The sequence below is a fragment of the Eptatretus burgeri genome, chromosome 4 (assembly GCF_056783735.1).
Source record: "Eptatretus burgeri isolate ZD-2024b chromosome 4, Ebu_testis_v1, whole genome shotgun sequence".
Classification (NCBI taxonomy): Eukaryota; Metazoa; Chordata; class Myxini; order Myxiniformes; family Myxinidae; genus Eptatretus; species Eptatretus burgeri.
Window position 1 is genome coordinate 3,787,976 of NC_140964.1, and position 27,304 is coordinate 3,815,279.

General features: G+C 44.7%; 1 long non-coding RNA gene across 5 annotated transcripts in view; it reads right to left on the reverse strand.

Annotated features, from left to right (window-relative positions):
- LOC147027359 (uncharacterized) overlaps nucleotides 1–27,304 on the reverse strand; it is a 166,783-nt gene that overhangs the window by 123,065 nt on the left and 16,414 nt on the right. For 2 of the 5 annotated variants that reach the window (XR_015057008.1, XR_015057010.1), the window contains one exon: nucleotides 21,878–21,990. The exons of the other annotated variants lie outside the window; for them this stretch is intronic. This is a non-coding gene — a long non-coding RNA (uncharacterized LOC147027359). The remainder of the gene's footprint in view (nucleotides 1–21,877; nucleotides 21,991–27,304) is intronic. 5 annotated transcript variants of the gene reach the window in all.

Here is a 27,304-nt window from a genome sequence, read left to right on the forward strand (position 1 = left end):
ATGTCCATACAGCCGCAGCTGATGCTCACGGACTATGCAGGTAACAAATCTCATTTGAGTCACTCTCAGCAATCGCTCGTTGGATACAAAGTCCGGCCAGCGATAGCCAAGGATTCTCCGAAGAGACCTGATACCAAAGGAATCAAGTCACCGTCTCAGATCCCTTGTCAGAGTCCAAGTCTCACATCTGATCTGTAGAGCAAGACTGGAAGCACCAGGGACCTGAAGACTTGGACTTTCATCCTCCTGGACAGGTGCCGACAGTGGCACACTCCATGATCCAGTCAATCCATGACTCCCCAGGCACGACCCAGACGTCTACTGTCCTCTGGCTCACAACCAGCAGAGACATGAATATCACTGCCAAGGTAAGTGAATCTCTCAATGACCTCAAGATCCTCACCACAAACAGACACAGACAAGATAGCAGCATCCAAGATGTCATTGAAAGCCTGGATCTCAGTTTTGACCCAGGAAACCCATAATCCCAGCAGCTCCAACTCCTCAATCAGCAACTCAAGGGCCTCCAAAAGGATATCCAGTCTCCGCAAAGATGACTGCATCATCTGCGAAATCAAAGTCAGAGATCTTGACATTCCCAAATGATGCACCGCAGCTTGATCTCTCTGACATCCTCCCCAGAATCCAGTCCATACAAGCACTGAAAACTGTGGGGGCCAGTACATACCCCTGACAAACTCCAGTAATAACTGGAAATAATGAGTCGAGGCTCGTTTTAGAGCTAACACACAGAACATATAACAAAGGGAGCAGGAGATAAGACGGGTGGAAGAGGGAAGCACAAAACAGTGGGGAACAGAGATATTAGATCTATGGAAGGGAGAGGGATGGGGTGGGGTACACGGGGTAAACAAGACGGACACTACAGGGACTTTCAGGAAGAAAACCGGGGAATTTGAAGGAGGCGGGTTTGGGGTAGATTAACGGGGGTAAAAAAAGATCATGGTTTTGGATGGGGGCTGTTGGTGAGATCAGGTCAGGTATGGGAGCATGTGCCAGAACAGCGCGTCGCTGCGTCCACTTTCCGCCGGTACTCCAGGGGCCTCCGTCTGGCCATCCCCCAGGCAGATGCCAGGCCCATCCCCATCTCCTTGAGATGATGGTCAACCTGCTGCAACCACGAGGCACGTGGTCAGCCCACTGGCCTCCTCCACTCATGAGACTCCCTCGCTGAGAGAATCTGGTGAGCAGGATCAGCGTCAGGAAAACGAGCCACATGTCCATACAGCCGCAGCTGACGCTCACGGACTATGCAGGTAACAAATCTCATCCGAGTCTCTCTCAGCAACCGGTCGTTGGACACAAAATCCGACCAGCGATAGCCAAGGATTCTCCGAAGAGACCTGGTACCAAAGGAATTAAGTCTCCGTCTCAGATCCTTGGTCAAAGTCCAAGTCTCGCACCCATAGAGCAAGACTGGAAGTACCAAGGACCTGAAGACTCGGACTTTCGTCCTCCCGCACAGGTACCGGCAGCGCCACACCCCATGATCCAGTGAATCCATGACTCCCCAGGCCCGACCCAGACGTCTATTGACCTCCGGCTCACAACCTGTGGAAACATGAATATCACTGCCAAGGTAAGTGAATCTATCCACGACCTCAACATCCTCACCACAAACAGACACAGACAGGACAGCAGCATCCAAGATGTCACCGAAAGCCTGGATGTTAGTTTTGACCCAAGAAATCCGTAATCCCAACGGCTCCGACTCCTCATTCAGCACCTCGAGGGCCCCCAAGAGGATGTCTAAAGTCTCCGCAAAGATGACTGCATCATCTGCAAAATCAAGGTCCGAGATCTTGACATTGCCAAACGATGCACCGCAACTTGATCTCTCCGACATCCTCCCAAAAATCCAGTCCATACAAGTGCTGAAAAGTGTGGGGGCAAGTACACATCCCTGACGAACTCCAGTAACAACTGGAAATAAGTCAGAGATGGTACCACCACACTTCACAGCACTCTCAGTACCAGAGTAGAGTTCAGACATCAGATCGATCAGTTTCGGTGGCACCCCACGAAGACCAAGAATCCTCCAGAGGACATCCGATTCACTGAATCGAACGCTTTACAGAGATCAACATAGGCTGCAAGCAGCCCCTGCCGAAACTCTCGTCTGCGTTCGGTGAGGACACGAAGTGCAAGGATACGGTCAATCGTTGACCTCTTTGGTGTAAAGCCTGACTGCTCTGGACGCTGGTGCTCAAGCAGATGGTGGCGAACCCTATCAAGAATTATCCGAGCAAAGACCTTGCCCGGCACTGAGAGCAGCGTCACCCCTCGGTAGTTGTTGCAGTCTTGGCGATCACCCTTCCCTTTCCAGAGAGGGACAACAAGGCCCCTCTTCCAGTCAGTTGGGATGATGCCTGTGTTCCAGGCAGAGCACAAAACTGCATGCAACGACACGAGTGCAGCATTTCCACCAGCCTTGAGAAGTTCAGCATGGATGCCACAGATCCCTGGAGCTTTGCCCCGTTTCAACTGGTTCACCGCAGCCCGTGTTTCCACAAGCGATGGTGGACCACAGTTGATTCGAGGGTCAGCAACAGGGATTGTAACACCCTTGACGTCCAACTCGACAGCTGGGGGATCAGCCTGGTACAACCGCTCAAAGTAACCGGCCCAGCGGGCCTTCACTTCAGACTCCTCTGTCAAGAGCCTACCACTCTCTGCTCGAACTGCAGTGCTCCGAGGGATGGGCTTGGATGAACGTAATGCGCGAATTCCCCTGTAAGCGGGACGAGAATCATCTGTCCACAGGTGATGCTCTACCCCCTCACAGATTCCTCGCACATAGGCCTCCTTGTCCACCCTCAGTGCACGTACAGCTTTACGCCTCAGCTCCCTGTACAGCTCAGCTCTGCCATTCAGCCTGGCCCTGCGACTCTGGTCAATGGTATCCAGTGTCCCTTGAGAGACAAAATTCTTCTTTGCCCTGCGGTGAACTCCAAGGCATCCACCGGCAACATCAAGGACGGTGGTCTTGAAGGTGCTCCACAACTCTTCAGGACCCCCCAAAGCACCTAGACCCCTCAAGTGTCCACTCAGCCTGTTCGCAAACTCCTCAGCTACTCTCTCATCCCTGAGCTTGGCAACATCCAGCCTCGGCTGGGATGGTACCATTCTCCAGGATTTAAGGTGCAGCTTTAGAGTTGCTACAACAAGCCTGTGGTCAGTATTGAGGAACTGAGCACTCCGGTAGACCCTGCAGTTCTGGATCATCCTCCAACGACCGTCAATGAGGACATGGTCAATCTCTTTTGCCACACCGCCAGTGTTGGAATACCAAGTCCAGCGATGAGCTTGCGGGCGCTGAAACCATGAACCAGCCACCCTAAGTCCATGACTTCTTGCAAAGTCACGGAACTTGATGCTATTCTGGTTCATAGTTCCTGACCCATGGGGACCAACACACACCTCATAACCATCCCTATCAGTTCCAGTCGATGCATTGAAATCCCCCAAGACTAGAAGTGTATCTCGTCTGGGGCACTGATCAACCACAGACTCGAGTGTGGCGTAGAATGTGTCCTTCACGGTGAGATCACTCGCCTCAGTCGGAGCATAAATAGAGACCAGGGAAATGACACCTAAGGAGTGGCGAATCCTTAATCTCATAATACGCTCGTTGACCGGTGTTACCTCAATTATCATTGGGGTCAGCTTATTGGACACAGCGACAGCAACTCCTTGGGTATGGTAACCATCAGAGCGACCAGACCAATAGTAGGTGTAACCACCCACCATTATCTCGCCGCAATCCGGTCTCCGAACCTCAGAGAGAGCTGCAATCCCGATGTCCAAACGCTTGAGCTCAGATGATAACAGAGACAGGTGATCATCCTCTCTTAGGGATAGGACATTCCAGGCACCCACCCGAAGGGACCGCCTCAGGTTAACCCAAGGAGACCGCCGTCTGGTGGACGACACCTCAGCACCACTCCGACACACTCTCCCGCAATCTGACCCAGGGATGTTACCCCGTGGTTTCCCTCCTATCAAAGATTGGGGGTCCCGAAGGCTTTGCCCCAATCCTGTCATCCGGTGAGCTGCCCTGCGAAGGGAAGCTGCACAGGAGGTACTCCCACGGAGTGGGTTTTCAGATTTTTTTGCGTTTTTGCGTTTTGCGGAATGAAGCGTTTTACGGTGGCTGGAGTGCAAATCCTGCCACCAACCTCCTAATAAGAAGTAACCCAACTGCAGGAGGACGTCCGCAGACACAGTTGGGCACTAGATATGGATGGCCGTTGGCTCACAAGGAGCTCCTCCGCCCTTTGATGGTGAGATGGTGTTGACCAACTGTTTTGAAGACCATGAGGGAAGAGTGGGATTGAAGAGAGTGTGGGAGTTTGTTCCAGAGGTGGGGGAAAAAAAAAGAGGAATGAAAGAGTGAAGGTGAGCAGTGATTCTTGGCTTTGATAGTTTCACCAGAAGGGGGTTGTTGTGTAAATATGGAGGGGGGAGGGGGACAGATCGCTGACAGAGCAGAGGGGGCGATGCCAGAGAGGAGGCGGTCGAAGACAGAAAGACCACTGACCTGTCTGAGGTGAGAGAGAGAGAGACCCAAAGACTCAGCTTCATCACGGGAAATACCAATGATCCTAAATGCCTTGGCTTCCACAGCATGAAGCCGAGAAAGGCGTGAAGCTTGAGCAGCCCCAAAGGAGAAAACAGAACTCCATTAGGCTGCAGATGAAAGTTTTCTATATGGTTGGAAGCTCTGGTGTGCCAAGGAAGGACTTTACATGACGGAAGATGCCCCAGTCGGTGACTGGATTTGGAGGCCAGCTTGGAGATGTGGCTTTCCCAGGAAAGAGCATGGGAGGTAGTGAGACCCAGAAGCTTGAATTAAAGGACATCTTCAAGAGGATTGCTGAGAAATTATATAGGGGGAGGCTGTTGAAGGGGGGGGGGGAGTAAAGGATCCAGACGATCCTTTCAGAGAGACATAGTGAGAGTGCAAAATTTGTCCAGATTGAAAGACATGTTCCACGTGTTGGGCCAGTTTGAGATTTTACCCAGATCTGCAGTGAGTGAAGAGGATGCTGCTTGCCGGTCTGAGAGATGAGACATGGTACGGTGGAGGGTAGAGTCATCAGCAAGGTGTTCTTTGACTTGGACAACACCTTTGTTCTCAGGAAATCCACACGAGCACCATTCATCCATCCATGTGTATGTGATAATGCAAACACAGATACTCTTTATGATTTTGTACAACAACATGATGTTGTCTCTGTTAACATCACCTTTAGGAAATCAGAATTACACGTTGTAACCTTTATTAGATGCAAGAGGTGGAGACAAAATCAAAATCAAACCAACAGGAACACCACCACAAGGCTCACTCCTCTTAGACCACAACTTTATCAGACGTTGGGAACGTAATTACATTTCAAACTTTCACACAGTGACAGTTTTGTTCTTCAAGGTTGATCATAAACTACAACATTGAACTGTGAAACAAAGACCTGTTGTTCAAACAACCAAAAGTAAAACCTAGGCCATACTTTTGATGGCTGCAGAAATGGGACAATTGATACCAATTTTCAAACGCATTTAACGCAATGCTGCAGAATCTGGTTAACCCAGGAGAAGGTCTGGGTCCAACATACCAGGACATAACATCAGTCATTCAAGCAGCTGCTGAGGAACTATCCTGCGCATAAAGAAAGTCAAGAATGCTACAGTGATTTGGGACGAGGAAGTCACATGAAGTCAGACACGATGTGAGAACCTATGTCAATTGGAGAGAAACGAAGAAGCAGATGCAGCCACACTGAGCCTTGCTACAGTGTACATGGAGAGACAGGAAGCGGCTGTTAATGAGGTGATCAGTTCGGTCTCATCAAGCCTCGCGTGAAGCCAAAGGACAAGCCATGTAGAACACCGTCAATGGTCTCACTGGCCAAAGGAATCAAAATGTACCGAACCTCGCTGGAGACAACAGTGAGGTGGATGAATGACATAAAAGACTTTCTGCAGAATTGTCAATACACCACTGCCTCCTGAGTTACACTTCACACTCCTTGAAGATGTTAGACTTCCATCTCCTGATGACTTCAACACAGAGCCAATAACACTCGAGGGGATGTTTAAGACCGTTCACGAAATCCCAGATTGGACAGACAGGAAGATGTTAAACAGGATTGGAATCAACAAGGAAGGCTCTTTGGAATGGCTAAGAAGAGGTCAAATTAGTTGGGATGAAGAACGAGTCATCATCAATGCCCAACATCAAGGACACTACACTAATGCCTTTACGAAAAAGGCAGAATTGAGACAATCAGATAAATGCAGGTTTTGTGGGGGTAGAAACAGAAAGTACCAGTCGCCTCCTCTCGGGATGTAAAAAACTCATGTCGGAACAGCTGTGCACAGAATGAGGTGACAATGTTTGTTGAGTAATCCACTGGCACATCTGTAAACATTTCAACATCCCTGTCCCAGAACAATCATGGAAACACAAACCAAATCTGATCCTTGAAAATTAACATATAATGCTCACACGTGACAAGATGATCCCGTCAACTGTGGACATTGCAAACAAATTGTGTTGTGTCCTGACATAGTGCTCAAACACAAAAAGGAAAAGTCGGCATTGTTGATTGAGGTTTTAGTTCCCAACTAGCCGACACGTGAACCCGTTGGGTTCCCGTTGTGACAGCGGTTGATGAAAAAAATTCATTTCAAGGAAAAAAAAAAAGAAGATAGCTCCAGCAAACTATACTGCTGAGGTTGTTTGCAGTGATCAAATTCCCCCAAAGAGTACTTGATTGAATCGGGAATTAATTTTTTAAATAATTTTTGCGTTGCCCAATTTGAACGAAACTTGATATTTCACACCGCAGGAGAATGGTGAGTAAGGTGGCCGTAAAACTTTTGTGCTATCGTGCACCGTTTTGGCTGTATTTCTGGAACATACATACATACATACATACATACATACATACAAGATGAGAGTTTTAGTAATATATAGAAAGATAGATGACTTCAGACAAATGCCACAGAAATCAGGAAAATGACCAAATACCAGGATCTGAAACATGAGATCAAGAGGATTTGGAAATTGAAGAAAGCTGGAATTTTATCAGTGATTGTCAGAGTTACAGGAATGATCAAGAAAACCCTTACTGAGTACTTAAAATCATTTTGGGGAATATCACTACAAATGAGCCACAAGTGGAGGCTGTGAGAGTTTCAGTGAAGATTCTTAAAAGAGCCCTTGGAACGAGGCTATGAGAATGAAGTTTCACAGTTTGGTTCATGAATCATGATCCTTTACCAAAAAAAGGAGGTGGAGATTTTGAGTTCTGGGAGAACTTCCTCCCACTTCCTGACACCTGCAAAGGGAGATAACAACCAACGAGAGCAATTGATGTGGTCGTGGTTCCAGTTGAAGTCAAATGAATTCCTTCAGTTGCTGGAAGAACAGTTCAAATCATGAGCAATATTTTGAAGGGAACGGATCCTCTTGATGAGCGGAGAACGGCACAGATCATGGGAATCCCAAATAAACCAGGTGTGGTAAAGATGGAAGAACATTGCAGCATATCACTCATGTCACATGCAGTGAAACTATACAATATAATGTTCCTGAAATTTGTACAGCCAGCTCTAGACCCACACATGTGATGTGAGCAGAATACCTCCTGATCCTGGAGAGAATTTTGGTACTGTGCAGATTTGCTGAAGAAGCACTCATCCATCAGACAGACCTGGTGATGATTTTTGTTAATTTCAAGTAAGCCTTCAAGAGTGTGTCAAGAGCATGCCTTCCAAAGCACTTAAGCTTATATAATGATCCTCAAGATCTCATCAACAGCATTGCTCCTTTGTAGAATAACAACACCAAGGCCATTGTCATCACATCAGATTGGCTTTCAGAGATGTTTGATATTACCTCCGGGGTACTTCAGGGGGATACTTTTGTTCCTGTCCTCTTCATCCTTCTCCTGGATTTGGTGCTTCACACTGCCATCCCAACTCATGAGGATTGTTTTGAACTGTTTGGAAGAATTAGTCGGCACCATCCGGAGAAGAGATTGTCAGTTCTTCTAAATGTGGATGACTTCGCCCGACTATCGTCCTCAGTCATCAGCGTGCAATTTATGTTCACCAACTTGGTACAAGCAGCAGCCAGAGTCAGGCTATAGATCAACACCACCAAGACCAAGGTATTGACTATCCCACTTGATCTGGACACATAAATCACCTGCAGCAATGAAGCCAGAGTCCTGAGCTTGCTGCCACGCTGCACGCAGTTTGTACACTGGGGCGGCTCCATTCCTAAACCGCATGATGACTTCTGTCGATGTCGAGCTCTGGCCTGGTCAGCCTTAAAGGATCTGAATCCAGTGCTAAACTCCGCCACTCTACCTAACATGTTCAGAAAGAAAGATATTTTGCACCATCGTAGAAACAGTACTGCTGCACAATAAAGTCACCTGGACATTTACCCGGGATCGTTCAGCGGGTGATTGACGCCACACACTCACATTTGCTCAGAGCGACCCTCGAGACACACTGGATGACGTGGCTCACCAATGAGGATCTCCACAAGTGTGCCAAGCTCAAATCACAACCAAGTGTTGCGAATGCAGAAACTGCGACGATCTGGGCATATTTTCCAATCTGAGGGGTATTGCACATGATCAGCAGGTGATCTGGCACCTTACTCAACAGACTCCTGTCAGACTGTGCAACCCACGATCAGATCTCGGCAGTGCAGCACCTTAGATCACTTGTCAATAATTGGATGATCTAATGTCCCTACTATAACGCCTTAAGTGTATTTACCTCTGCCACTAAAGGTGGACGGATTCAGATGAAACTTGGTGGACAGGTTGAATCTGTGAAGAGGACAAATCGATTAAATCTTGATGAAGATTCGGATCCAATAAATTTTTTAAGTGATTCTTCACAATTGAGAGGTGGGGCCAAAAACCATATGTAGCATGATATCGCAAAACGTTGCAGACGGATTATGACAAAACTCGGTGGACGAGTTGGGTATGTGACAAGAACAAGCCGATTAGATTTTGGTTCAAGTCCGGATCCAGATGCGGCCTATCGGTGGGATACAAAAGGTAAACTGTTCAGCCTGGCAGAGGTATGTGCTCCACCGAGGTCCTTTCTAGTTTGTAGTTGTACTTATCTCTTTGTACTTACTGTAACCATTGTTTGTTTTCTTACTGAGGATAAAACTATTGCACTTGATCGATCACTACTTCATTGTGTCCGCAAATGATCCCACCTTCTTGTGGTGGGATTATTTACGGAGAATTGTGTCGATCGTGGGGGAAAATCGAGTTCAACACTTTCAGGAAATGGCTGACCAGATCTGATATTCAACTCGTGCCGATTTGAGTTGGAATTTGGCCAGATCAACCTACTCTTTTTAACACCCACCAGGTAATTAACATTAGCTGAGGAGATACCTGGACATTAAATGTAATACCTAAATGGTGGCTGGAATATAATAAAGAGAACTTCTCCATTACTACTGTTTGAGCCACATCCCAATTAAACGCAAGATCAATTAACATTTTTTTTTGATATTGATCATAAACTGAAGCACGCAGTCAGACATGCATCAAGTCGAGATGATTTTATCATTACAGGTTGAAATTTTACATTGAAACCAGAGGTGTGAGGAAATACACAGCAGGTCTGAAGCCAAGCGTTAAACAATCGAATTGTGACATCATCAATTTAAAAACTATCAAAGGGAAGGACAAAACAGGAGGAAACTTGCTTGAAGTAACAAGCATTCGATACACAGGAACAGGAGATAGCTTATCTAACAACATGGTCGACTCAGCTGGAGCTCTGTGTGTGTGCCATCATCTGGGAACCCTCTATTGGTGAACTTCCTCAAAGGTGAGATATAAGCCATTCAACATATCTCTGGACTCATTACTTGGAGTTACGTCATATTACCAGTATCTACCGAGAGGAAGATGAAGTCAAAGCTCCAAACCATGTTCATGAGAAAATCTGGCCGAGTTAGCATGTCTGCAAGCTCATTTGGTGGCGAGCTTACGAGCTCATGACATGAGTCCATGGCCTGGTCGGGTTTAACTACCAAACTGCTCTTATGACGCAGTGCCACCAGAGAGCGCTGCATATCGAAGTATGCCATCCTTCGGTTGAGGGATGTCTGTTTACCTTTAGGTTGTACATGGGCATCAAATATCCCATTGTGTGTGTGTGTATATATATATATATATATATATATATATATACATATAGCAGTCGTGGACATTGTATTCTGGTACCTTGGCCAAATTACCTTCTTGAAGTTGGTGTTATAACTTGCACGAGATGGCAATGGTGGGAAGTGGGTGTGGCACAGGTAAGATGGACAAAATGGCCGTAACCTGTGCTTCAATTGCACGTTGATACCTTGTGAAATGGTTCTCGAGTACAGCAATGAAAAAGCTTGCCGTTTCAGCCATCTTTGTTGTGAGCCGTCACGGAGTGAACGACGACTGCCCGAACATTTCCTTCCTCACCATATTCCTTTGCCCAATCCCAGTACTTCCTACCACCGCGACCTTAGTCCACCTGAACAGTGAAGATAATTTGCACAACTTAGTAAAAAAAAAAAATAAAAACAAGAACAAACACAAACCACCTGATAAACTCCCTTAAAGAGGCACATTTAGTGAAAATGCACACCTGGACTGTCGCATCATCACATGTGCGAGACTTTTGAAGTTTTCAAATAAAAAGTTCACAAGATGTACGACCAGGTCTTCTCACCGTATGCAAAGCTCTTCAGCTCAATAATCAGACATTCACACAGAAAACCATCTCAAGCCATTTACATCTTGCTGTTTAGAACAGAAACAAGAAATAAAATCAATGGAAACTCAATGATGAACAAAGTTGATGAAATCTCAGTGCGACTGTGAAATGCAATTCCTCACAATCATCATGAAACTACAATGCATCATCTGCACTTTACAAATCAAAGAGATTATTATGTCACGTTATCATCTTCCATGAAAAGACCCCCTCCATGCCCCCCCCCCTCCCAACCACCATTAGCATCGCAAACACAGCAAAATGGTTATTGAGATGGTGTTTATAATTAAGACGTTCCCCTTTTTGTGGTTCTTCGGTTTTGTGTGTGGTCAGACAAAAACACAGACCAATATGCACAAGGATTCAAAACACGGCGTACCCCCTGCTGCATTCACTCACCTCCTTTATTCCTTTTTAAATTCACATTTTCAAACCAATTATAAACTCATTTTCTCTACTCTCATCCCCTATCAACACCTTTCACCCTCTCTCCCCTCCACCACTGTATATCAATCTTCTTTTCTTCACTACATAAAGCAATCTTACTTCACTCCCGAATCTCGAGTATCTTTTCACCCCACCCTCAACTCAGAAATCTGATTTGTCAGTGAGTAAGGCAAAACAAACAGATAAAGCATGGAAGGCGATAACCCCCCCAATCACCCACACCACCCTCCTCCACCACCACCACCCTGTCCACCCCCATTCCTTCCCCCATGTTATCCACATTTTCCCTACCAGAGTGTGGTTCCCTTTATATCCATCAAACCAAGTGCCTGCATACCCTCTATCGACTCAAATGGCTGCACAGTGTTAACCACCAAACCACTGCAGCTGCAACACTTCCCCTACATAATCCTTTTTCTTTTTTTAAAAATGAGACTAAACATTTGGGGACAAGACCATGAGGGCTTGCTCCCTAAAAAGTCCAAATAAAAATTTGGACCATTCTCGATAACAAACACACTGAATTTTCCGAACATGTTTACTCACGTATTAGTTCTATAAAACAACATCAAAAAAATTCCTCTCCTTTTCTGATATGTTCCTACTTTATTTTCATAATAATAACTACAGTTCATAGAACACCTTACCCCAAACAGTCACGCGTAAAAGGACATGCGAAGGGTCTTTTAAAGGCTTGCTTTGTGTTTCCAGACTTGATCTATATTTTCTATAAGTCACCATTTTTGTCTGAATCTCGATATTCCCCCAACGCTTAGAGCACAAGCACCACATTTGATTGGTCGAGATGGTGAAATATTTTGTCCATCCATCTATTGGGACCATACTCTGTGCAGAGCATTGGTGCTGCTTTAGCAGTCTCCCTGGCTAATGAACACAACCCCTGGGATGGGTCAAGATGGGTCGCCACTCCGACACAGGAAACCAGCAAGCTGGCACTCATTTTGCCGACCTCAGGATGACAGGCAGAGTCAACCCCACCTGGTATTAATTCAATAGCTAAGTGGGATTTGAACTCAGGGATCAGTGTGACCACTCCTCATTTTCATAAATACCAAGGTGAGCCAATGAAAAAAGCCAATAATTCACTAGGTTTCGGAAAAGCGATGATAATAGAAAACCTATTCGCCAAGAAAACCCATAGAAAACCAAGATGCCAAGGTGAACAACGAATAACCAAGATCTTGTGAAAAAAGCCAAGGAGTGGTCACACTGAGCCATAACATCTCAATGGACCAAACCTCAATAACCCAAGACAACTCAATGGACCCAAATCTCAATAATCCAAAACATCTCAATGAACCAAACCTCAATAATCCAAAACAACTCAATGGACGAAACCTCAATAATCCAAAACAACTCAATGGACCAAATCTCAATAAGCCAAAACATTTCAATGGACCAAACCTCAATAATCAAAAACAACTCAATGGACCAAATCTCAATAAGCCAAAACAATTCAATGGACCAAACCTCAATAACCCAAGACAAGTCAATGGACCAAACCTCAATAATCCAAAACATCTCAATGGACCAAACCTCAATAACCCAAGACAACTCAATGGACCAAATCTCAATAATCCAAAACACCCAATGAACCAAACCTCAATAATCCAAAACAACTCAATGGGCCAAACATCAATAATCCAAAACAACTCAATGGGCCAAACATCAATAAGCCAAAACATCTCAATGAACCAAACCTCAATAATCCAAAACATCTCAATAGACCAAACCTCAATAATCCAAAACATCTCAGTGGACAAAAACATCCTAATGGACAAAACCTCAATAAGCCAAAACATCTCAATAGACCAAACCTCAATAAGCTAGAACATTTCAGTGGACCAAACCTCAATAAACCAGAACATCTCAGTGGACAAAACACTTCAATGGACCAAATCTCAATAAGCCAAAACACATCTCAATAAGCCAAAACAGTGTGACCACTCCTCATTTTCATAAATGCCAAGGTGAGCCAATGAAAAAAAGCCAAGAATTCACATGGTTTCAGAAAAGCGATGATAATAGAAAACCTATACGCCAAGAAAACCAACAGAAAACTGACAGAAAACCAAGATGCCAAGGTGAACAACGAATAGCCAAGATCTTGTGAAAAAAGCCAAGGAGTGGTCACACTGCTCAGGATCCTAAAATCCCAAGTCCATCACCCTAACCATTAAGACAACACCAGGCAAATGTTGTCCAAGCACTGCAAAACTGGAGGCTTTTGAAAGTGCCAGCCAGGAGATATGTCTTCTACAGGGTTCAAGTATATAATTAAATTGAAATAAAATAAAGATTTTAAAGGGTGAAGGAAAAAAAAAATTTTTTCAAAAGTTTAATGCCTTGCACCACCGCATCAAACTCATTACATTAGTTATTTGTCCTTGTTGTTTGTGTCCTTTATACTGCCTCTAAAAACAGTAAGTTTCCTGTTTGGAATGATTTTCTATTTTCCTTCACTGCCAGACAAGCAGACAGACAAACGATTACCTTACACCTCTGTGTAAATGCACACTCAGGATGAGATTTGACAAATACAATTTGTCAAATTCAGAGCAGTGTTTAGCTAAAATGCAGGTTTGTGTTTAATCATGTTCAACAATGTTCAAAATATATAATTAAATTGAAATTAAGTTGTTCCTCAATCATGGACTGACGTCTGTCAGAAAGACAGGCAGACAAGGTGAAACAATTGCTTCACCCCACTTTGACTTACACGCGGGATAATAATAATAAAAATAGGAGCAATACCCCTGGGCGCTCACCTGGTCGCGGCTGCATAAGAAAACCAGGAACCATTGGTCGGCGTGGATGACCCACAAAATATGTAACAGAGAAGAAAGTAAATACGGATGGATTTTTATATTTATTTTTAAATGCCGTGAACAAACTTTGGTACATCAAGGGTGATAAAGGCTTTGTTTAAGTTTCATCAAAACTGTATGTGTAGTTTCTGAGAAGAAAGCAAACACTTACATTGGGGGACAACCCCCTCCCCCTCACTGTCGACCCCAATTTTTTTTTTAATGCCATGAACAGACTTTAGTACATCACAGGTGATGAAGGTTGTGGTCAAGTTTCATCGAAATTGTATGTGGAATTTCGGAGAAGAAAGGAAATATAAATTTTTGGGGGCACCCTCTCGTCGACCCCGATGTTTTTAATGTCATGTTTTAGACCCCAATTTTTTTAATGGTGTGGACAAACTTTGGTTCATCATGGGTGATGAAGGTTGTAGTCAAGTTTCATCGGAATTGCATGTGTAGTTTCTGAGAAGAAAGCAAATACCTATTTTGGGGGGCAACCCCATGTAGACCCCCTTCGGGCCCGATTCTTTTTCAATGCCGTGAACAAACTTTGGTACATACTCGTTGATGAAGGTTGTGGTGAAGTTTCATTGAAATTGTGTGTGTAGTTTCAGAGAAGAAGTTGTAAGTGTTTGTGGGCGGACGGACAGATAGACAGACGAATGTATGGTACGCCATCCCATTAAACTCCCCAGAACTACGTTCCAGGTAAGCTAATAAATAACAGTAATAATAATAATAACTAGCCGAAACCCCGTCACAGACGGATTCCGTTCCATGAGCCCAATATGACAACCAGTGGCGGCTCTTGTAAGAGCCGGATCCCAGTCGATGTACTCCATGGCCTTACCTAATGAGGCCTACAAAACGTCCTTGTACACGACATTTTTGGTGTACACTACTCCTTGTGAAGAAGTCCCCTGATTTGTGCACTTGTCTACTTTGACGTACAAACACCGTGTCAAAACTTCTCAGGTCACAGTACCGAGAAAAACGTGACGCGACCGCTAGGAGGAGCACAAAATTGGTCCTTCAGTATTAATATATAGATAATAATAACAAGGAAAAAAAGATATAAAATGTCATAGCCCCCATTGTTTTTGGAATTTTGCTGTATGGAGTTAAAGGGCTAGCCCATATTTATTTACATGGCTGCCAGTCTATCAGTCGGCCATCTTTGATCAGATCACAAAATAAATTTAGGTGCAAGTGTTTGCCCTCATCGACCGTGCTTTTGCCAAGTTTGAACAAAATCGGACCATGCATCTCCGAGAAATGGTTGGGGACACATTTGAGTAACAAAATGGCCACCGATCGGCCATCTTGGATCTGATTGCGAATAAAAATGACGTGCATATGTAAGCCATCATGTGTTGTCTTTGTGATAAGTTCGAATAAAATTGGTTTGTACATGTCTGAGATATGGTTGTGGACACACACACGCATGTAAAAATCGAGACCAAATCCATAAGCCCCCGTTTTGGACTAATAATAATAACTCGAACAGCCCTCGATGGAGCGCATACCTGCGCCAGGCTGAACAGTTTACATATTGTATCCCACTGATCGTCCGGATCTCGATCAGGACCTGAGCTGAAATCGAATCCGCTTGCTCTTGTCACCGACCCAACTCATCCACCGAGTTTTGTCATTAATCATCCACAACGTTTTGAAATATTGTATCATGCTAAATATTGTTTTTGGCCCCACCTCTCAATGCGGAGTAATCATTGAACAATTAAAAAAAAAAAATTGTATCCAGATCCGGATCTTCAACAAAATCCAATCAATTCTTCTATGTCTCACAACCAAGCTGTTCCCACCAAGTTTCGTCCGAATCAGTTCATAACTTTTTGAGTTGTCATGCTCACAAACAGACAAACAGGGGTGAAAACATAACCTCTGTCCACCTTCGGTGGCACAGGTAATAATAATAATAATAATAATAATAATAATAATAATAATAATAATGTTCCATCACAAGGAACTTAATCGCAGGAGGAGTCCAATAGGCTCCGAAAAGCCTGCATTACAATTACCAACTTATGGTTGTTTTGGTATTCTGCTAATATATATTTTTTTCATATACGTATTTCCAAAAGAAAATTTACTCAACAGGTGTCTCTCTAGCATATTCACCAGCATGTGGATGACTTTACCCAGCTCCAGTGACATCACAAGCAGTGATAAACTCCAAAATTCTACAGTTTATTTTATTGGCACATTTATCGTGGATCCAAAAGGATAAAGAGATAATATATTTTTAAATTGTCGGCCAAAGATATTTTGCCCGACAATTCATGTTCAACCGATGACACCTTTATTTCAGCTCCATTTGTGCAACCTTAGAACGGGACTGGAGCACAGTGTACTTATGGTATTGCCAAAACGGAGCACGGGGTATTTGGATCGGTTCATGAGTCAGGTCACGTGGCTTTTTCCTTCTGTTTAGGCCCATTAGGTGACCTACGGCAAATTGAAAGGAATTACAAATCCTCCCATGTAATTGATCGTGGGTACCATAGCTGAGAGGGTTCGGGCAATGTTTGAAATTTTCAGAGTGGTTAGATAATAACTCTGGTGAAAAATTGATGACCTTCCTGAAATGGCTGATGGCAATTTATCTACGTCCCGTGCCTTGTAATTAAAACCGATGAGACGGCATGTTTAATGAACCGTCCTTCCAATCTACGGCGTGTCCATACCATCACCTCCCGTGTTCACACCAGACGTTACCGTTCGAACTGTTCACAACTTCCAAATGATTGAATGAACAAAAGGAAACTCTTCACTGCGTCTAATAACCAAATGGGAATACCAATAACCAGTGTCCAATTTAAATAGGAATAATTTTTTAAGTACTTTCTCACGATGAGTATTTACCACTGCATTGATGGTCACATCCACCAAATATGGAATGAAAAAATCAAACCTTAAAGTCTCTTGAAAAATATCAAAGATGAAAAGATCAAAAAGTCTACATCAGATGGTGGTGAGATTCCACCTTAGAGAAAAAAAAAACTCAAGGGAACAAAAATCATCCCTTTAACAAGAGTCTCTCTGAATATCAGCAATTTTGTGTTCTACATCGAGTGAATTATTCCCTCGAGAATCAAATGTCAGGTCGGGCCAGAGCGGATCTGTGACATGATACAGGTACCATGTAAACCTGTACCAACCTGAATCGTCGTCGGGTTGTCGGCGACTTAGCAGTCTCACCCATCAGGTTTCCTGGTGAAGAGGGTATATAGATATGGACCACCCAGCAGGATTAAAAACAAAACCCGTCAACGGGTGAAGGAGCTCCTTGTGAGCCAACGACCATCCATATCTGGTGCGAAACTGTGTCTGCGGATGACCTCCTGCAGTGGGTAACCTTTCCGAGGAGGTTGGTGGCAGGATTTGCACTCCTGCCACCAACAAACACTTCATTCAACAAAAAACAAAGAAAACTGAAAAGCCAATGTGTGGGAGTACCTCCTGTGCCCTACGAAGGGAAGCTCACCGGATGACGGGATTGGGGCAAAGCCTTCGGGAAAAAGGAAACGTAAAATGCAGGGTAATCTTCCCGGGTCGGATTGCGGTCGTGTGTGTCGGGATGGTGCTGAGATATTTTCCACCAAACGGCGGTCTCCTTCAGTTAACCTGAGGTTGTCCGTTCGGGTGGGTGACTGGAATATCTGATTATGAAGAGAAGATGATCACCTGTCTCTGCTGTCACCTGAGCTCCAGTCCTTGAACATCAGTACTGCAGCACTCTCTGAAGTTTGGAGACCGGATTGCTGTGACATCACGGATGGTGGATACACCTACTACTGGTCTGGTCATTCTGATGGTTACCATGCCCAAAGAGTTGCTGTAGCTGTGCCCAATAAACTGACTCCAACGATAATTGAGGTAACACCGGTCAACGAGCGTATTATGAGACAAAGGATTTGTCACTCCTTGGGTGTCATTTTCCTGGTCTCTCTATATGCTCTGACTGAGGCGAGTGATTTCACCGTGAAGGACGCATTCGATGCTGCACTCGAGTCTGTGGGTGATCAGTGCCCCAGACGAGATAGTGTTCACGTCTTGGGGGATTTCAATGCATTGACTGGTACTGATAGGGCTGGTTATGAGACATGTGTTGGTCCCCGTGGGTCTGGAACTGTGAACTAGAATAGCACTGAGTTCCTTGACTTTGCAAAAAGTCATGGATTTAGGGTGGCTGGTTCATGGTTTCAGCACCCACAGGCTCATCGCTGGACTTGGTATTCCAATGGTGGTGGTGTGGCAAAGGAGATTGACCATGTGCCCGTCAATGGTCACTGGAGGATGATTCAGAACTGCAGGGTCTACCGGAGTGCTCAGTTCCTCAATAACGACCACAGGCTTGTTGTAGTGACTGAAATTGCAGCTTAAATCCAGGAGAATGGTACCATCCCAGCCTTGGCTGGATGGTGACAAGCTCAGGGATAAGAGGAGTTTGCGAACAGGACGAGTCAGGTCTATCATTTTGCAGGTACCGACAGGTGCAAGTACCTAGTGGTTGCAGGTGCAGGTACCTCATGGTTGCAGCAGGTTGATCGGCATCTCAAGGAGATGGGGATAGGCCAGGCATCTGCCTGGGGGATGGCCAGAAGGAGAACCCTGGCATATGGGTTGGGCCTGGGGAGTCATACAATCACTCGATCATGGGTTGTGGCACTGCCAGTACCTGTGCAGGAGGATGAAAGTCTGAGTCTTCAGGTCTTTGGTACTTACAGTCTTGCTCTATGGATGTGAGACTTGGACTCTGACCAGGATCTGAGATGGAGACTAAATTCCTTTGGTACCAGGTATCTTCGGAGAATCCTTGGCTATGGCTGGTCGGACTTTGTGTCCAACGAGCGGTTGCTGAGAGAGACTCAAATGAGATTTGTTACCTGCATAGTCTGTGAGCGTCAGCTGCAACTGTATGGACATGTGGCTCATTTCCCAACGCTGATCCAACTCACCAGATTCTCTCAGTGTGGGAGCCTCGTGAGTGGAGGAGAACACAGGCATCATCCCAACTGACTGGAATAGGGGCCTTGTTGTCCCTCTCTGGATAGGGAAGGGTGATCGCTAGGACTGCAACAACTACTGAGGGGTTGCGCTGCTCTCAGTGCTGGCCATGGTCTTTGCTAGAAATAATTTTTCAAAGGTTTCACAACCCTAACCCTAACAGCTTGAGCACCAGCACACAGAGCAGTCAGGCTTTACACCAAAGATCTCAACCATTGACTGTGTCCTTGCTCTCCAGGTCCTCACCGAACACAGATGTGAGTTTCAGCAGGGACTGCTCACAGCCTATGTTGATGTCTGCAAATCATTCAGTTCAGTGAATCGGGTTGTCCTCTGGAGGATTCTCGGTCTTTGCAGGGTGCCAAACCAGTTGATCCATCTGATTTCTGAACTCTACTCTGGGACTGAGAGTGCTGTAAGGTGTGGTTGACTTATTTTGAGTTGTTACTGGAGTTCAACAAGGGTGTGCTGGCCCCCACACTTTTCAACACTTGTATGGACTGGATTCTGGGGAAGATGTCGAAGAGATCAAGCTGGTGCATCACTTGGGAATGTCAAGATATCTGACCTTGATTTCACAGATGATGCAGTCATCCTTGCAGAGACACTGGATATCATTGTCAGGGCCCTTGAGGTGCTGAACGAGGAGTTGAAGACTCTCGGATTATGGGTTTCCTGGGTCAAAACGAAGATCCAGGATTTCAACATCTTGGATGCTGCTATCTTTTCTGTACCCATTTGAGGTGAGGATATTAAGGTCACAGAGAGATTTTCTGACCTTGACAGTGATATTCATGTCTCCACAGGTTATGAGCCAGAGGTCAACAGACATCTGGGTCGGACCTGGGGAGTCATGGATTCATTGGATCATGGGGTGTTGCACTGCCGGTACCTGTACGGTAGGATGAACGTCTGAGTCTTCAAGTCATTGGTGCTTCCAGTCTTGCTCTATGGATGTAAGATTTGTACTCTGACCAGGATCTGAGAGGAAGACATTACTCCTTTGGTAGCAGGTATCTTCAGAGAATCCCTGGCTCTCGCTGGTCAGACTTCCTTTCCAATGAGCGGTTGCTGAGAGAGACTCAAATAAGATCTGTTGCCTGTATTGTCCGTGAGCATCAGCTGCAGGTGAATGTACATGCGGCTCGATTTGCTGACGCTGATCCTGCTCACCAGATTGTCTCAGTGTGGGAGCCTTGTGAGTGGAGAAAGCCAACAGGACGATCATGTGCCACGTAGTTGCTGCAGGTTGATTGGTATCTCAAGGAGATATAAGTTGTGGATGGGCCAGGCATCTGCCTGGGGGATGGCCAGACGGAGGCTTCTGCAGTACCAATGGAAAGTGGACGCAGCGACGTGCTTCTCCAGCGCATGCTCCCATATCTTACCTAATCAAATGAATGCAACCTTCACCCTTCTTTTTGATTGGATTTCTTTACCTTATCAACTGGAACATCATCATATTTACCTTTTAAATGACTTCATCTACCCCACTATATGTGCATAAATTTGCACCTCTGTACATATATATATATATATATATATATATATATATATATATATATATATATATATATATATATATATATATATATGAAATTTTGAAGCCCAGTAGCACATGTCCAGGAGGCTCTTAAACCTCGTGAGATTTGGAGCTTGACAAGTTCAACTTGATGTCGAAAGGCAGGGGGAGTTGGAATCCACACAACTTGAGCCATCTCTCTCGATCTAGCATACTCTTCAGGCTTGGTGTCAGACGAAAGACTGTGTTGGTTCATCTTTACCTCAAAACGATGTGCCACAGCTCTCCATGCAAATAAATCATCAAACTGGTAGGTATGGAAATCCATGCAATGTAATATCTGCAAGCAGCCATCCAGGTGGAACACAATAGCTCTTGCATCTATTGACACTTGTGGTGATATCAATTAATCGGTCTGTTGCACACACAAATTCATCATGACATTTCTGCTCCGGCAATGAATCATGTCGACAGGCCTTTAGATAAGGCCTTAGATATCAGCATGGTGTGTGTGTGTATATATACATATATATTTTTGTACTTTTTTTTATTTTTTAAAGAAGATATAAGCAATATAGGAGGTTGACAGACTAGACAGACTTTGTTTTGCAGTGATCTATGGCTCATGGAAGAGCCCGGCTTGGTATCATATATATATATATATATATATATATATATATATATATATATATATATATATATATATATATATATATATATATATATATATATATGCAGGTCAAACACATTCGTAGATGATGGACAAATAATTTTGGAATACGAGGTTTGAACCTTGGTTCCATACATCTCGAGCAAGGCTTTCAGATGGGAACACAAACAGAACGACCATAATAATGGGGGTTGAGACAATGGGAGGGAATATTGCAAGGAGCCGCCCCGTTTAAGCTTCTTGATCCTCTCCAGCTCTCCATTGCCACCACCATCCTGCTGGCTCTTACATTACCCTGCAGGGTATTGCACCGTAGCCTCACCTTAACACCTTCCAAGATTCAATGTCAGGAGCATCAAAGCACCATTAACTGATGCATGGTGCTTCATCCAGATTGCATGCAACACATTTCATACTTGGGTCTGGTGTTTGTGATTGCAAAGGGACAGTCTGAATTTACCACCGCCGTGCAAGAATTATTAGCAGCACCAACACACAATATCCAGAGGCATGGATACGCCATGTCAAACAATGTACTGGTCGTACCTTCATGCATCTTCGATTTTCTTCCGACGAGCGGCCGTAAAACCTGACAAGCAGAATTCATAGCCGCGCGGCAGGGGATTCTCATTTGCGGAAACACCAATGCTGTGGGTAACCTAGACATTGCAAAAATTTGTTGTCATTTACTAAATGTGATGTGTACATTTAAAGAACCATAGCAACTGCACAGGTGCCTCCAAATATTGACAAGCATCAGCTCACTCCATGTATTACATCAGAGCTGTATACGGCTGCTCGGGCATTATAATCTCGGTTTGTTGGACAATTTGCCTCCTGTGTACTGTATGTAAATGTCAAAAATATCACAAAAGTTCATGCAGGTGTGATGATGCCTTCAAGAATGGTTCGTAAAGGCTGTCACACCTGACACCTGCAAATCACGTGACGTTCAAAGGATGCTCCAAAGATGTGCTTTTGTAAAAATGCAATTTAAATTGTTTTGCCAATTCGCTCCGTCGGAGGTTTATCCTATTGAGCCCACAATTCAATCGTCACACTCAAATTAGACTGAGCTTATCGACTCGACACGATACATGAAATACTAGCAGCATATTGGTATGAGTAAGAGGGAAACTATTGATTGGTTAATTTACCAACAAGCCAGGAGGTGACGATGGTTCGCGGGCATTATTGAACAATGCCACGATAGGTACAACTGAGTTAGTGGAAGCTTTTGAGGAAGCCCTACCGTAAAAACCTATCTCTTCCATCAAAATTGACCAAATCAAATCGGATTTTTTTAATATGTTGTACTTATGGACATGACGCACAGCTTCGAGGAAATGAAATTGCGAGAAAATAAATAAATAAATAAAAAGTTCAAGTGGGCGTGGCTCCGCCCACAAGGGGCACGGGATGCCCCTCATTCAAAAAGACACAACTATAGACCATGATATCTAGCTTGTGTCCAAGTTTCATCAAGATCGCATCAAATGTCACCGAGCTCTGCTCTGGAGAGAGTCACAAACAGACAGACAACAAAAATAGTGGTCACTGCTGGTGCCACCCTCCATGGACACAAACAAGGGTGGTTTGTTAAATACAACAAAAACAAATCTGAATCAGATTCAAAGGATAAAGGAAGGAAGAATGCTTGTACTGATGACGGTTGCTTCTCATGTACTGATAGCGGATCCGATAAGGAAATGTTGTGGTTCATGTATCAGCCATTAAGCACCTTTCATCATGGACCCATCCAGAGATCCCTCGTCGCATGTCCATACACGAAGGACACCGACAACGAGTTACACAAGTTCACAGCACACACACTAACTAAACTCGAGTAAACGTTATACCTTCAATCAAGTTCATATCAATCAATCAATGTACATTATTCAATATATCTTTCACACTGTTTGATGGTAACCAAAACCCGACACCTCATGAAGATTATCTGTGCCTCAAAAAGGCTTCATCGTCCATCCAATCATCACATGGAACATCCTTTTGAACCCTGATCAGCAAACACATGGCATTTGAACTTCATGTCATCATGCTTATTCCAGCATAATATGTGAAATGTATGGAGGTCTTGTGCACTTGATGATAAAAACATGAAATTTGGAAGGTGACTCGGGCATGTCCAGATTAAAAAAAAACTGGCTTTAGGGTCATTTTCAAACAAGGTGGGAACACGCCTTATGACGTACTTCCAGGTGTCATGATAATGTAATAAAATGAGTATAATCATGGTATTATGTGTTGTTTTCCCATGTGTATGTATGTATGTATAGCCTGGAATGATGCTTACTTACAAACTGTTTATTCTGCTTGTCGGTGCTGACCCTAACTCGTTTGCTACGTCAATGTACATTGTGAACTCTGGTGTTGGTCCAACATTGAATTCGTGATTGGCGGTGGTCAAACTAAATATCCTGGCGAACAATGGCGAAGGTACACAAGATCGTGGATCCTCAGCAACCTGCAGGGTCATCCACTAGAGCATGTCCAATCGACACGTGGACATGGACACATGTTTTCTGGGTCAGGAAGAATCTTCTGAGTCACTGATCTGCCCAGCGAATTCAAGAGGAGGTACAGAGGGAGCAGGTGACAGAACCATAGCCAGCAATCTTCAAGCATTTGGCAGGATAGTCTGTCTGCCAAGAGCAATACCCCCCCCACCCCCCCAAATACATCTCACAACGGCATGATGGCGATGGCATTGAGGCAACACTGCAACATCATAAGGCCAAGTTTAATGACTCTTGCAGGCTGAAATTCAACAAAACCAAGCTGCATCGTGCGGAGAAAAGAAAATAATCAGCCGAAGAAAGTACCAGTACAGAAGGGAGCAAGAAGTTCACCCATCTGAATATGGGGCAGTCTTCAGCTCTGACCACAAAATGTTTCGTCTGTCATGATTTTGAGGCTGGGGAGACATTGCATGAAACATCAACATTTGACCTCGATGCTCAGGTCAGGAAATGTTCCCTTCAACTGGAAGACAAGTATCTGCCGGCCAGATTGAGTGCTGGTGACTTGATTGCACAGGAAGCCAAGTACCACCTCAAATGTGTGGTCTCTCTGTATAACGGAGCACGAGAAACAGTCATCCAAAGAGACCGACATCGATTCCGTCAACCATGGCATTGCATTAGTTGGACTGATTTTCCGATATTGAGGAAGTTTGCACGGACAGTGGAGTGGCAGCAGTAGTCCATATGTCAGACCTGGTCAATCTGTATACAAACAGACTGGAACAGCTTGGTGCTGAGCTTAATGGACGTGTTCATTCCACCAGGTTAACAATCGAATATTGGCCTATTTTTCAGATGTGATCGCAGTAGCAAAAAGCCGAGAGGCTGCACTTATTTGCAATGAGGATGTTGGTCCTGCTTTACAAAAAAGCATGTGAATATGATGCTGACAGTGATGCCATTATTCTTGCAAGAGCTGCGAATATAGTTCAGAGAGACATGCTGAAAATGAAAACAAGATTCAGTGGTTCATTTGGTGATCAGTGCCAAGAGGAATCGGTACCAAGTTCCCTTTCTGCACCAGTGTCTATGATCCTGAACGGGCCAAATATCAAAAAAACAAGCAAGTTTCACATAAGTACCTCAACCAGTACTTACCATCTAACAGCCTTTGATGTTCAACTGTTTTGTGCACCATCGGAAGACCTCTACTGCAGCAAGTGCTGCAAGACACAGCCAACAGTGAGAGACACCTCTGCCAGTCTACCTAGGAGTGATGGTTCACACAAAGACACGTCAACGTGATCTTGTTGACACGCTGTTCAACATGTCTATCTATTTCATATGACATACCGTTTATCTGTAGACTGTCTGTCTCATATGACAAAGTGCTGAACATCTCCACTGATCGAGGAAACAAGATTTGTCAAGACTATGAGACTGAGAAAGCAGTCTGTCCTCCTCATCTGAGAGGTGGTCTCTTCACAACTGCTGCAGTTGATAACATAGACCACAACCCAAGCTCGACAACTGCTCATTTTTCATTCCATGGAACAGTCATAGCCCTGTTTCAACACCGAAATTCTGACACCAGTGGAGTGAAACAGGCCATGCAGGGTTGTGATGATACCCAAACTGCCTCCATGAAGACCTTGGCCCAGTTGCCAGAATCGTATGCCAGTGTGCCTTCAGCCCCAGTGCCCAGAAAGGATCCACCAGTGCCTAAAACAGATGGGCCAAACAGAGCTGACTGTCGATGTATACCGGAGGCCATGCAGAAAGAATTCAGGTAAAGTATGGGAAGCTGTCTTTCATAATCACCGAATTACAGTTGTTCTTTGAAAATACGTGACACAATTGTATTTCTCTTGTGTTTTCAGTTGACTGGAGCATGCGAAGCAGACAGTCGCCACTGACTCATTCTGTGATGAGGAAACTGTTCCCTGGGCTGCACATCGCAGGAGTAAGCAGACAGTTGGTTCAGAGCCACAGAGCAGTGCATCACTTACTGCTCTTCTTCCCCTGTTCTATGACCAAGCAAACTCTGTTGCCATGATTCATCATTCAATGGATGTTGTACAGAAAGCAGTGGACATACTCAATCCTGGACAAGTGCCCATCATCACCATGGATCAGCCTCTGTTTACACTTGGAAAGCAAATCCAGTGGAGTTGGCCCACAAGTGATGGTGAGGACAAATTCATTGTAATGTTCGGTGGACTGCACATTGAAATGGCAGCTCTGAAGACACTTGGAGATCTTCTAAACAATAGTGGATGGACCAGTGTAATGGTAGAAGTAGGTGTGGCCACATCTGGCACTGCAGATTCATTTCTCAAAGCCTCTTATGTTACTCGAACACGCCGTGCTCATTAGGTGACAGCTTGTATTCTGTACCTACTCCTGCAGAATGCATATGACCAGTATGGGCAAAGCTTGCAAGAAGGAGAAAGCATATTGCCTCGGGAAGATTGATGTTCCGAGCAAGCTGAAGTCAGTCCTCAATTACCGGATCTACAAATCTTGCAACCACAAGGAAGCTGATGCAGGAGTCATGCTCCATGTGCAGGATGCTGTGAAACAAGGTTATACAAAGATCTCAACATTCACAGTTGATACTGATGTGGTGGTTCTGGCAGTGACAGCAGCACAGCAACTCAACATTCCTGAGCTGTGGGTTGCCTTTGGAACTGGAAAGAACTTACGTATCTTCGCAGCTCACGGTATGGCCAAGGCTCTGGGTCCTGAGAAGTTTGCAGCTCTGCCAGTGTTTCATGCATTCACAGGATGTGACACTGTCTCATTCTTTGCTGGTCGAGGAAGGAAGACTTCATGGGACACGTGGAGGTGCTACAATGAGGTGACATCAGCATTTTGCACATTGAGTGGTACACTAGAGTCTGTAGATGACTCAATAGAGCAACTAGAGCGCTTTGTAATCTTGCTGTATGACCGTACCAGTAGTGAGCAGTGTGTCAATCAGGCCCATAAACTGCTCTTTACTCAGAAGGGTAGAGCACTCGATGGTCTTCCTCCAACAAAGGCAGCATTAATCCAACACACAAGGAGAGCTGTGTAGCAAGCTGGTTACTGCTGGGGCCAAATGATGATTGTCGCTCCTCAGCTTTCAAGCCCAAGTGAATGGGGACGGAAGAAGGGCGACAATGGGGAATGGGAGGTGTGCTGGACAACACTTCCAAAAACATCAAAGGCCTGCCGGGAACACTTGACATGCGGCTGCAAGAAGGGCTATTGAGGGCTGTGTAAATGTGTTAAGGCAGCTCTTCCATGTACAGCACTTTGTGACTGTGCAGGAGAACGTGCAGCTCAGGTATCACAGCAGAGTATTGAGCATCCGCGGACATACTATTTATCAGTATACAGCAAATCTGTGACATTGGCACCAACATGGATGTGCACCAGACAGCATTTCTTGGTTTTAAAATACAATTACTGACTTTACAAATGTGAAATGGTTCCAATAAATCAT